Source organism: Protobothrops mucrosquamatus, unplaced genomic scaffold, assembly GCF_001527695.2.
Source record: "Protobothrops mucrosquamatus isolate PMUCROS unplaced genomic scaffold, P.Mucros_1.0 scaffold1819, whole genome shotgun sequence".
In the NCBI taxonomy this organism is placed as follows: Eukaryota; Metazoa; Chordata; class Lepidosauria; order Squamata; family Viperidae; genus Protobothrops; species Protobothrops mucrosquamatus.
The window spans coordinates 458,865-468,583 of record NW_015387953.1 but is presented as its reverse complement, the minus strand read 5'-3'; positions in this window follow the sequence as shown (position 1 = coordinate 468,583).

Genomic DNA, 9,719 nt, shown 5'->3' with positions numbered 1-9,719 from the left:
GTCATCATTGTCTTCTTGTTCTTAGGACTGAGAAGAAGGGGCTGGCCCAAAGTCCCCTTAGGTCAGGATGAGAATTCATAGTCTTCCAGTTTGTAGTCAAGGGCCTTTACCAACTACACCAAAAACAGGCTCTCCATATCAAGAATGGACTGTCTCCTTCTGAATGCAATCTCTTAGGAGACCCCATGGGGTTCCTGCTTGGTGGAATTTCTTGTAGGCATCTAGTTGAGTAAGGGTAGCAAGATAATTTATCCATCTGGCACCGTCCTTAAGGTGAGACTTAAAGTCACCTGGAACTCCCAGCTCCCAGTGACTTTAACCCCTATTTGAAACAGCCTCAATATCACCATACCTGCCCAAATTTATCAGTATCCCCTTCTTAGTGTTTTAACAGGCAGCAAAGAAGTGTGTGTGTGTGTGTGAGAGAGAGACAAAGAGAGACAGGTGGGTGTATTCTGCAATCTACTTTCACTTTTCCAAAGAGTACCATTCTTCTTTGTCATCTCAAAGTTAGAAAGAGGTCGACTTGCTCATAAAACTTCTCGTTGTTAATTTTACTGAAGGTCAGAAATCAATTATCGTGGAATTAGTGCGTTCACAGAGGCAAAATGGGTCCTGGTAGGTCCTTGTGAGCGATTTCCAGGAGCTAAAATGGAGGATAGAGAAAACGAACGGATACCATAATAATAAGAGGGGGGGAAAAATAGGTTCAGTGTTCCTTAGAATGCTTGCATTTCACTTTTTCTTCCCCCAAATAGCAGGTTCTCCTACTCCATGTTATATTTTTAGCTCCACTTCTTGGAAGTTATCAGCAGAAGGCTTTCTCCTGTCCATTAAATGCAGAGATAAAACTTCCTGTTACATGTATGACCAACTTTTTGGCTTTCTAGCATCAAAAGAGTGAAAGCATTTGGTTAAGGCTGAGATCTTAAGCATGCTTCCTTGCTCTCTGAATTCAGCAAGATTTTTTTCTAAGTAAATACGTATTGCTCTAATTCCTAAGGAAGTGTGAATAACATTTTAATCAGAAGTTATAACTCTGTGTTTAGTTGCCTGGAAAAAAAACACCCTCACCTGAATTCAGGTGTAAGTGGTTGTATTTTGGGATGTTCAGCTTCTTATAGTGAAGGGTTTCACATTGGTTCTTTTCTTGTGGGTAAAATACATAATCAATATCTTTCAAGGATAGAGAAAATGAGCATTTTTAAAAAAACATCTTATTCCAATGCACCCCATTCCCTGGAAAACAATAATAATAATAAAAAAAGACTATCCTGACCTCTTTGTTTTTGTAACTTTCTCAGGATCAGCCACAGTTATTTTGAAAAGTGTACTTTCTGAATGAAGGTAAAACAAGAATTTGATACCCGGTGTTGGGTTTGTGCTGCAGAATACGTAATAGTCAGGAAGGAGATTCATCTTAATTTCCTATCATTTCCAAGGTAGATTGACGGGGGCGGTCTTTAAAGTAATATTTTAAAAAGGTAGCTTCGTAAAAAATGTAGGCCTGCAGGTGTGATGGAAGGAGACAGGGATATAGATAAAGCAGTGAAAAAGAAAAAAGAAAAAAGAATGAACTGAGATTTCACTGGGCGAGAAACAAACAAGCAGATAGGTGAATTTCTGTCTCTTGCTCAGTAAGGGTGAAAGAGGAGATAGTTTGTCATTAAAATGAATATATATGGATATCATGTTTCTTGCTGGCAGATGGAGGGATAAAGGAAGTTGGCTGGCCCCTGCAGTTTCTTTAGAAAATCATATGCAATTTGGCAGACTGAATCAAGCCGTCTTTCCCCATTTGTACGCTGTAGCATTTTCAGAGCTTCATGGTAAGCTCCTTTCCTCATTTTGTATCCTGAACTCCAATTTAATTACCACTTATCTTATCAATAAATTGCCATCCTCATCACCACCACCACCAGCAGCAGCAGCAGCAGAAGCATTCCCGTTTCTAGATATTGATCAATATTGGAAGCTGTGCCAATCAAAAATAAAATCCAACTTGCTTCCCCCTTTAAAAACCATGCCTGATCCATTCAGTTAAATGTCATCATTCGTTTAATGAAGACTGTGTTTGGTTCTGTTTATCTATCAAGTACGTGTCTTCTGCGGCTCCTATCTGCATCAGGGCGAACCTATAGGATAAACATCCTTCCTTCCTTCCTTCCTTCCTTCCTTCCTTCCTTCCTTCCTTCCTTCCTTCCTTCCTTCCTTCCTTCCTTCCTTCCTTCCTTCCTTCCTTCCTTCTTTCCTTCCTTCTCTTATTCCCTCCCCCTCTGTCTCTCTTCCTTCCTCAGTCCCTTCCTTCCTTCCTTCCTTCCTTCCTTCNTCCCTCCCTCCCTCCCTCCCTCCCTCCCTCCCTCCCTTCCTTCCTTCCTTCCTTCCTTCCTTCCTTCCTTCCTGGATTCCTCCTGCTATTTGTCTATCCATCACCTGGTTTGTCCACAGGATCCTTGTTCTGGCTTTAGGTTTCTGTCACTCTTGATTTCTTTCCATCGGAAGACAAGAGGGTTGCGCTTATTAAGAGTTATTAATACTTAATCATCTGGCAGATTTAATTGTGCCAATATTAAAAATGCATCAATGTCAAATTTCGTTCATTAAATATTTACATTTTTGAAGGGAAACTGTTTTGCTGCTGTTTTAATATCATTTCAGGAAGCTTTATATAGGGTTTAATTAAAAAAAAAAAAAAGGATGGGGGAAGCTCAGCTGATGATGTGAACCGTGTGCACCATTGCTGTTTCTCCTCTTTGACCAAAGGGTTAAGCAAAATCCCCCTTCTTCTTCTACACCAGGGAAGCAAACAGCTCCCTGCTCTGGCCACATATCCAGCAGCATTGCAAAGCTGATGTAAAATCCCAAGGTGCTAATCTCATTTGTGACTATTTAGCCATAACAAAATATCAGCTGAGCCTTCCTGGAAGGAAGAAGTTAAGAGGTGAGTCAGTTTGGGCGGTCTTCGCCACTCTCCGTTCTCGATTCACAACCCGCAGTGTGTGTAGGAGAGAAGGGAGACACTTGCCCAGCTCTGCAGGGCCCAAGAAAGTTCAATCAAACAACTCATTCGATATAACCCCGTGATCTTTTTTTTTTTTCCCCACATTGGGCTACAAGCATGCACCACAGTTCTCGGTCCGCAGCTACAATCTCTGCACCCTTCCATTTAGGGGCGATGTTTTCTAGATCTCCCTGAAATCTCTGGTGCCAGGTTTTCTTCGGCCTTCCTCTTTTTCTCCCACCATCTGGTTGTATCCAATTGATTGCGGCCTTTGCTGGACATTGCTCATTCATGCGGAACACCTGTCCAGCAAAGTGCATTCCTTGATCTGTTGCCGTCTCAGAGAGTCTTTGGGAATGACTGCTTGATAGAATTGCCTCGTTTGTGACCTGGTCCCAAACTATGCGACACACCGATCGAGCTCAATTAAATCCCTGCTTAGCAACTGCACTTGGATCCTAGACTCCGCTTGGTTTATCTTGGCTTCTGCAGGTGAGGAGGCGACGTTGAATTTGGGTGCTGCGTGAAAGATTGGGGGTCTGTTTGCTTGGGGCCTCCAAGTATTAGGCAAACTTAGAAAATGAGTTAATCGGTGAGCAGGTTATGAGCGGTGCGTGAATCCAGGCTACAAGGCAATTTACTCTCAGCACTAAGCTTGTTTGGCTCGGTGTGTAGTGTGGTTTGTTTGTTTGGTGGATTTATATAGCCACCCATCTCACCTATTCTAGATAGCTAACATCTAATAAACTCAGTTTGCCCACCTTACTTTCTGACTTGGTGGGTGTTGTGAAGATAGCCAAGTTTTTCTTACTCAAGAACAGCAAAGTCCACCAATAAACAAATAATAAACCCATTTTCTTCATTCAATGTATAGGACTAATCCTGATTGGTCTAAAAATGGACTTTGCTAGCTATACCAACCATCATTGAGAATGCTGAACTCAAATAATTGGGACCCACGTGAGTAGATCAGTAAGACTTGAGAGATAAAGCATGGCTAATATATACCTAATGAATATGACTGATTGTGGATTATTTGAAGATTCATAGCAATGAAGAAATATTATTTTCCCTTCACCTCATGATCCAATCTGGACGTGTTTGAGGTGGTGCGTCAAGACTCTGTTTCTTGTTCCCAAGTATGATTTGCATTCAGGAAAGGTTGAGTTTCTTTTTAAACTTTGTCCAAACTTCGTTAAGAGAACACCTTAAAGTACCAACGCTGAGTCAAGACAGATGAGTGTCAGAGAAAGAATCTTGTGGTGTCTTTTGAGATCTCTTCCTCATTTCGTGGAGCTGTTTTGGTTTCTCTATATCAGCTCATCCAATATTGTCCATTCAAAATGTCAGCAAATCTCAGAGTTGTTTTTATTTGCAGAGGTCCAGGATCGAAGTAGGACCTTTTGCAGATATATTCCTTGTGTGTCCAACCCCACTTGGCCAATAAATAATTCTATTCTATTCTATTCTATTCTATTCTATTCTATTCTATTCTATTCTATTCTATTCTATTTCCCATTCCATATTTTTTCTATTCTATTCTATTCTATTCTATTCTATTCTATTCTATTCTATTCTATTCTATTCTATTCTATTCTATTCTATTCTATTCTATTTCCCATTCCATATTTTTTCTATTCTGTTCTGTTCTGTTCTGTCTGTTCTATTCCATTCCCAAGTCCAGAGCTCATAATATACTCTTTAGTCCCCAGTGGCAATAACTGATCCGGACTATATGAACCTCTGATGTGCTAATCTGGATGATTTTTGCACTGATCCCAAGTGTGTTGGCTTCTTCCTGCTGATGCCAATTAACCAGGCCCTGCTAATCCATACCAACTGTGTGAAATCAAATTCTCACTGGGTTACATGTTGACCTGCTGCCAAATTGTATGCCTGTTTCTAGCATAAGACAGTTTTTCCCCAAAGTATCTAGGGAAGCTGTTTCTGACACTGCTCAGGACCAAATCTGGGCCTTTGTCATGCAAAGCCTTTGCTCTTTAGACCTTTCCTCTAAAGATGAAGTAAGAGTCTCCTCCCTTTAGATTACTGAATAAGAGCCTCCGTAGTTCTGAATCAAATAATGATTTGAAAGAGAAGATAGAAGTCTCTGCTGACCGAGTTGGACCTTCCGTCCACGAAGACTAATGTGGTTGGTACGGAGAAACAACACCTTCTCAGGATTTTAGGCAGAGGCTTTCCATCCCTATGTGGTCATGCTGGGGATTATTATTATTATTATTATTATTATTATTATTATTATTATTATTATTATTATTATTATTATTATTATTATTATTAAGTTGGAAGGGACCTTGGAGGTCCTCTAGTCCAACCCTTGGAGGTCCTCTAGTCCAACCCCCTGCTCAGGCAGGAAACCCTATACCATTTCGCCAAATGGCTGTCCAGTCTCTTCTTAAAAACTTCCAGTGTTGGAGCATTCACGGCTTCTGGAGGCAGGTTGTTCCACTGGTTAATTGTTCCCACTGCCAGGAAGTTTCTCCTTAGTTCTAGGTTGCTTCTCTCCTTGATTAGTTTCCATCCGTTGCTTCTTGTCCTGCCTTCAGGCGCTTTGGAAAATAGCTTGACTCCCTCTTCTTTGGGGCAGCCCCTGAGATATTGGAAGACTGCTATCATGTCCCCCCTCGTCCTTCTCTTCATTAAACTAGACATACCCAATTCCAGCAGCCGTTCCTTATATGTTTTAGCCTCCAGTCCCCTAATCATCTTTGTTGCTCTTCTCTGTACTCTTTCTAGAGTCTCAACATCTTTTTTACATCGTGGTGACCAAAACTGGATGCCGTATTCCAAGTGTGGCCTTCCCAAGGCCTTGTAAAGTGGTATTAACACTTCAGGTGATCTTGATTCTATCCCTCTGTTAATGCAGCCTAGCACTGTGTTGGCCTTTTTGGCAGCTGCAGCACACTGCTGATTAAATTTAGGAAGTCTCCATGCCAAGTTCTGATTGTGTTTGACTGTCTTGGTTTTTCCCCACTTCCATTCACCGTTGCACAGAGATGGGCTCTCAAAGCCATTCCGTAAGTCTATATGTCCCTTTTCATTCCTCTTTTCTTCTTTCCAGGTTGTGCCTTTCTTACATACTGTGCCCGGGACTCAGCCCTAAAAGCTCAGAGTGCGCTCCACGAACAGAAGACACTGCCTGGGGTAAGTGATGGTCTCTTCTCTGATTGAGGCCCATCTACCGGGGAAGAGTTTTTGGTACAGTTTTGCAAAGACAGCTGGGTTCCAAAAAGCAGATCTGATCTAGATAGCCAATCTAGACCTGTCTTCTCCCCACGGGCATCCTTCCCGTTCCTTGGAATTCTCAACTGGTTTGCTTGCCTCCTCCAACCCACACATGCTTACTTTACCATCAATCTTTTCACCTTGGTCAGTTGTTGGAAATCCCCCTTCCCTGCACAGACTTTTCCTGTAAACTTTGCACGAAGCTTGCAATGAGAGAATAATAATAATAATAAAAAAAGCTGGGGTGGGTGGGAAAGAAAAACAACCAACCTCTTGCGGCTTTTTTGAGAAATAAAGGTTGTGCCTTTCAGTTGAGCTGAGTTTGCACGAACGCGATTACTGAATGAATCCACTTAAGGGGGTCTGAACAATCCCTGGGCACCCGAACTGGCCAGGTGGACCGGTTTAATCCCTCCTAAAAAAAAAAAACTAACCAAAGCTGAGCGGGCGGTGGGAATAAAGCCACTGGATTTTTCACTGGACCTGGTTAATCGTATCGTGCAAGCCCAGCCCTTGTTTGTCATTTATCCCTACCTCTCTTTGGGGTTTTGGCACCTGGTTGCTAGCAGGTGGCAATCGCGAGAAAGTTGGATCGAATGTTCCCTTTTGTGTTATAATTTTGGAGCAGTGATAAGATGGCGGCTTTTTCCCTTCCTGGACTCCGGAGGTCCAGGTTTTGTTTTGCAATGTTTTATGTTTCAAAGGTTACATTTGCGCTCGTTGTTTGGGGCGGAACGAAAGCCTTCCGAAGCCTATCCAAGCTTCCCATGCTTAGTCTGGCTTTCATTGTCCTTCCTTTGTTTGCCTAAAGCCAAATAGCTCCCAGAAAGGGACAGGGGGCTAGTGGGGGAGGGGGAGGGGAGAATGAAAAAGGCATTTCCTGGAGTGGACAGCACAGCTCTCCTTCACAGCACAGGTAGTCCTCCACTTATGACTATTCAACGTTATGACGGTGCTGGAAAAAGTGGCTGGTGACCTCTCCTTTAATGAGCCTTACAGTCAAAATTGGGTGTTTGACAACAGGCAAATATTTAGGACAATTGCAGCCTCCCAGGGTCACCTGATTGCCATTGTTTGACCTTCCCAGCCGGGTTCTGAGAAGCAAAGTTAACGGGGGAAGCTGGATTCGCTTAACGACTGTATGATTCGCTTAAGGACCGCAGCAAAGAGGTTGTAAGAATTAGATGTGGCCCTGTGATGCCTTATTCAACAGCCGCTTTGCTTAGCTGCAGAGGCTCTCGTTCCAATTGTAGTCATAAGTCAAGGACTATCTGTACGTAGTGTGTCTGAGGAACGCCATGATGTCCAGTTGTGATTTTCAAAAACGGTTCCGTCAGCTCGTAAGGCTGTGCAGAGAGGGTTTGGCTACCTTCGAATGTCTGGATCCATTTTCCGAACGGATCTGATGCAAGCTGATTCGATTCAGATTGACGCAGACTCCCGTAGAGCACCCAGCCTGCTTCTGAACTGCATCAGATCAATTTGAACGTGTTCACTACCCAGCCTTGAATCTTTGCATAAGCCCAGAAGGTAGCAACTAGTAGATCAAGAAAACTTGAGGCTGCGTGGATAATTAGCCAGATTTTGATGTCTAAGGACAGAGTTTCCGGCACGCGTCTAAAATATTGTGTTCTCTTGTTGTTCGAACCGTTCAAGCATCTATGGACCACTAAAATGACTGTGTGGCTGTGAGCATTTTGTTCTCTTTTTGTTGCTATCCTTCTGTCTCTTATTTCTTTCCTGGCAGCTCTTTAATAAGGCTAGCAGTAAAAATGAAGGACCAATTCACCTTTCCATGAATATATATATATATATGGGGGGGAACTTTAGGACACAATCTCTTAACCTTGGGGGGAATCTGTCCTTCATCTATCCCAAATCTGTGCCGGTGTAAATGAAATCTCAAGGACCATCATAAGTTTAAGATAGGTCGATATACATATTAATTTAATAAAATGAACAAATGAATAAACATAGGCATACATGTATCTATTTTATTTTGCTTATTTATCAAATTTCTACACCACCCGTCTCACTTAAGTGATTCTGGATGGTTTGCAAAGCAGATAATAAAAAATAATATGGCTAAAGGCATAGTTAAAAACAAAATTTTAAACAAGATTAAATTTTACAAGTTAAAAGTAAGAATCAAACTTAAATATTTACATGCATATTTATGCATTATATACACACCATTTGCTTCAAGTATGTATACATATATATATATATATATGTATATGTATACACACACATACACACACACACACATATATATATATATTATATGAAGCAAATGTGTGCGTATGATGCATTTTTAATTCTGATTTTTACTTTTATATATATATATAAAATCACACATACATACACATCATAAACTAGGCACACAAGCTCACACACATGTGCATCATACACACAAAAAACAAGATTAAGATTTACATGCTAAAAGTAAAAAAAATCACAGTTAAAATATGGATATATGCATAGGCATCACACATATACTCACACATAGATTTGTTTTCAATTTTTATCAGTTTATCAAAATATAAAATGCAAAAGTAAATAAACACAATGGGAAACTAGGGGGAGAAAAAAGGGAAGAGAAAAGAAAATGTAAGGCAAAACAAGAAAAAGGGAGAAAAGAGGCATTGACTTCCGTCTCTCTTTAGCACAATGGAAGATAACAACATTACAGCCTCAGCTTTTTGCTTCCACACATTAATATATACTAGCCATTTCTACAACAACTGATTCTATCTAATCATCAAAATCAAAGTTTCATTTTTTAAATTTTTCATCACAAGCATGACACATACAATTGTTTGGTACGTTTGCTTCCCAAGCACACCCACGTACAGAGAGACTACATTGCAGTCTAACTGCCTCCCTAATTCAGGGGGACACAACTTCGCTGGGGGTGAATTCACACTGGCAGTTGCAGCACAAACCTCACAAAAGAGACTAGAATTAAATCTCCCCGGGAGAAGATTGCGGAGGGTTGAAGAGGCAGATTATGTAACCAAATCTCTTCCCAACCCAACGGATGAGTTTCCCTCAGCCTGGAATACGTAGGGAGGATTGCTCCACCTTTATTTATTTTTAATTCGGCTTCCTTGCCATAATTGGGATCTGAGTTGGTAAACAAGCGTCGCTCCCAGATTTTAGCCAGCCTGCTGGTGTTGGGATGGTTGCTTGGGAGATTTCCAATTATATGCCATCTGAAACGTGCGTTTTGTACAATGGTCTTTATGCAGAATCCCAGGAATTTGGGGGTCCAAAAGCATCATTTTAGAAAGCATTGGTTGCCCCAGTAGTCCTAGACTAACAACAGTTCATTTAGTGTCCGTTCAAAGTTACAACGGGACTGACTTACGACCGTTTTTCACACTTATTACTGTTTTAGCATCCCCGTGGTCATGCAATCAAAATTCAGATGATTGGCAACTGACTCATATTTATGATGGTTGCCATGTCC